Genomic DNA, 3,947 nt, shown 5'->3' with positions numbered 1-3,947 from the left:
CTATTTCTCTTTGTTTTGATGATAACAAACTAATATGTTTAATCTCTTAGTGTTTTTAAGCTTTCCAGGTCATTGCCATATTTGTAAGGATGCGCTTAAGTCACTTAGAGATGCGCTTGACTGGTCACAGTCGCGCTTAACACCAAACGGAGAAAGTAAGTTTCGCAAACGGTGTTTAATAAATCCATTCAAGACCAAGAAGTAAGAGTGATCGAGCTTAGAGGGCGTAGGGACGCGCTTGAATGAAGTTGAAGAAAATTGATCACGAGGTTCCACTGAAGCTTAGGGTGTGCCAGAGCGCAGGAGAACAAATCTAGACGCTTCGAAGGCTGGTAAAGCGGGAGAGTGCAAGTTGCGTGCACAAGAAGGTGCGAGAAGAACTTCACACTCTTTGGGACGCTACTCCAGGGATCGCCAGCGTGGCAAGAGTTTGTTAGAGCTTAAAGCACACGGATTGCTTATGTGGCGTGGATCAACACATGGAGAACAAAACCAAATCACTCCAAGCCGTTGATTAATTCTGGTGAAGTGATCAAGGCACACGGATTGATGAGGTGGCATTTTATTTAGTCTTTGTTTGTTACACGGTTGAGCTATAGGGTTAGCTTAAGACTTGTGTATAAATAAAGTACTATTTCAGTCACTTCAAGGGTGGAAAAAGTAGAGAATATAGGAAGCTAGAGAGAGCTTAAGAGATATTTCGTTTGTAATCAGAGAGTGTTGAGAGTGCCTTTGTTCTCCAGAGCTGAACTGAGAGTATTGTAGAGAGAGTGCTTACGAGTGAGCTTCTCGTGTTGAAGCGAGAGATTGTAATCACTTCTTAATCAATACAAGTGTAGTGGTGAGTTTTATCCCGAGTCAGGTAGTGACTTAGGGTTCTCACCGTTTGGAAATTCTTGTGTGTGCAAATATAGATGCGCTTTAACAACTTAAAGCGCGCTTTATTGTCTGTCTAACCTCTTCCGCACTCAAGGACTTTAGTAAATTCATTACTAATAGTTCATCATAGGTTAAGCGCAAGCCAAGCATTCAAAGCGCAATTGAATCCTTGTTAAGCGCAACTAACATAGGTTAAGCGCAAGCCAAGCATTCAAAGCGCAATTGAATCCTTGTTAAGCGCAACTAACATAGGTTAAGCGCAAGCCAAGCATTCAACGCGCAATTGAATCCTTGTTAAGCGCAACTAAGGCTTAATGAACCTTAGTGACAGAGAACAATAGCTGATCAAAACACGTGTTTTCTACTTTGGTAACGTGTTATTTCCAACAATTGGTATCAGAGCCACATGTTAGCTATTTGCACTAATCCTTTTACAGGTTCAAAAGGATTCTCAAGTCTAGACAATGGCCAGCTTCAACCTCGGTATTTCTCTCGCCAAGCCCCATGTCCTTGTTGAAGGCGAACTTGAATGGTGGCTCACTATGACGAAGAACTACATCCAGCAAACGGACTATCAATGCTGGAAGATCATTGAAAAAGGTGATGAGAAGATCTCCGAGACGGATGACTCAAAATGGGAAGCAAAAGAGTACCAACTTATGGAGAAGAATGCTAAAGCGCGACAACTCATTCTTAATGCCCTTTCAAGAAAAGATATAGACAAGGTAATGTCCCTTCCCACCGCTCAAGATATGTGGAAAGCTATTATAAACATGCACTCTGGCAGTGATGATATGAAGGACAACCGTATCTTTGAGCTTAATCGCGAGTTTTGCTCCATTCGAATGGGGGAAAATGAGCTCGTCTCTGATTATCATTCTCGGTGTCAAATCCTGTATGACAAGATGCTTTCTGCTGGAATGGAGAAGAAAGCTTGGGAGTATTCTATGGCGTTCATTCATGGAGTGAACTCAAAGTATACAACCCTCAAGCAAATTCTTCTTCAGTCCAAGGAAACCCGAGAATTGCCTATCTCTGTTCTTGCAGGTAAATTTAAAGTGCAGGAAATCAAGAACAACGAGGAAAAGCACTCAAACCAAGAAACAAGAGGGATAGCGCTCAAGCTTTCACGTGTACTCGAAAAGCTTGAAAATGATGAAGAAGGAGAAGACGACGATGATAAGGACATCGCTATGATGACTAAGGTTGTGAAGAAATTCTTCAAGAAACAGGGTGGTTTCAGTCAGCGCGATCCTACCTCCAAGCAGCGCGCCCTCAAGGAGTTCACCTGTTTCAACTGCAACGAGAAGGGACACCTTGCTAAAGCATGTCCTCATCTAAAGGTGAATCCAAGCGCAAGCTCCACCGAAAAACAACCCCCTCCTAAACAAGCTTTTGTTTCACTCTGGGGTGAATCTGATGGAGATTCGGATGATGGAGCGCAAGCTGGTGTCTGCTTGATGGCTGGTAGTAGATCAGACTCAGACTCTAGCTCTGATGTTGAGGTAACGGATCTTAACTATGAAATCTTACCCAAGCGCAACCTTATCAATCTTTTAAAAGAATTAATGGTTGATCATAAGTCACTAGCTGATGAAGCTAGGGGACTTCTGGATGAACTTAATAGTTCTAAGGAAGAAGTAGTTGAGCTTTCCAAGCGCTTACATGATAACCCCACTCTCTTGACAAAATCCTGTGAGCGTTGTCATGAAAGCGAGTTGGAAAGAATCTCTGACTCAACCAAGGATGTAAAGCTCGATCAGATCATATCAAAGCTTGACATTCTTACTAAGCTAGTAGAAGTAAAGTCTGTCTCTCAAACAAGCTTTGTGAAAGCTAGACCTGGATTGGGTTATGACCTTCAGGAATCTTCCTCTAACTCCAGCTCTCCTCTATCAAGTGATTTCTCTTCTAAAATCAAATCACTTGAACAAGACCTAACTGTCTACAAGAGTGAAAACTCTCATTTGAAGGGCAGAATAAAGGTACTTGAGGATCAACCTTTAGAAACCAAACAGTGGTTTCATGGGGCAAAAGCGCATCATTTGTATAAGAAACAAGCGCATACCCCAACTAAGCCCTATAAGCCAATGGCTAAATCCAAGGGAAAGCGTCAACGTTATCAACGTTCACATGTTGACAACGGTTGCGCTTCAAAGCACAGAGGTGCGCTTCGTAAAGCGCGACCTCATATTGTGCTTGATCTCAATGACCCTAGCTATTATGAGCCTGTTCATAAAACAAGTGAGTCAATAGCTATGGACAATGTTCCCACGAAGTGTGCGCTTCGTAGGGAACATAGAAATTGATCCTTTTCTTTGCAGAATGAAATGAAGAGTAGAAGATTCATGTTTAGCGATTGTTTGTAACGAGCGATCCACTACGGCTACTCTCATTTCAACATAAGGAAGAAGCACAAGACTTCTTCAGGGCAAAAGGCAAGAAAAGATCACGAGACATATCTAGTACATCATTCAAGGACTTAATATCTCGATGTACACTTTCCACGTGATTATTTGAAGCGCAAGGGCATCAAGCTTATTCACGTATCTTCAGAAGGGCAATTGGCAGATATCTTCACTAAGGCGCTTAATCGTCAGGTATTCTTAAACCTCAGGGTTCAGCTTGGCCTTATTCGACTCCATTAGCTTCAAGGCAATGGCACTGTAAGTATTCTTGTATTTGACTAGAACTAGCGAGCTTAGTATCAAGGTACGAACTATGGTTGCTTGCGCTTGATAGCTTTGAGTCTTCATGCTTTTGATTGATTATTGAAATGAATTAGTATTGAACTTGTCTGACTTGTTTGGCTCGATTTGATATAATCCTAATCCATGCATGCTCTTATTTGCCAAAACATGACAATGGTGATCGTCTTCTACCCATATTACATGCCTAAGAAATGATCCATTGCATAGGTGTCCCTAACCTGACTAGATGTAACGCTTCTCTCGTCCTTTATTGAGCTCTACATTAGAGAAGTATTCATTTGGTGACATAAAGCCTCAATTACCATACTACATGTATATGCACATACGTCCACATCAACTTGAGTGATTGAATGCTCT

This window comes from Phyllobates terribilis, unplaced genomic scaffold (assembly GCF_046119375.1).
Source record: "Phyllobates terribilis strain yellow unplaced genomic scaffold, ASM4611937v1 Scaffold_4431__1_contigs__length_61096, whole genome shotgun sequence".
Taxonomy (NCBI): Eukaryota; Metazoa; Chordata; class Amphibia; order Anura; family Dendrobatidae; genus Phyllobates; species Phyllobates terribilis.
The sequence above is the reverse complement of the archived record's forward strand: the minus strand, read 5'-3'. Positions refer to the sequence as shown.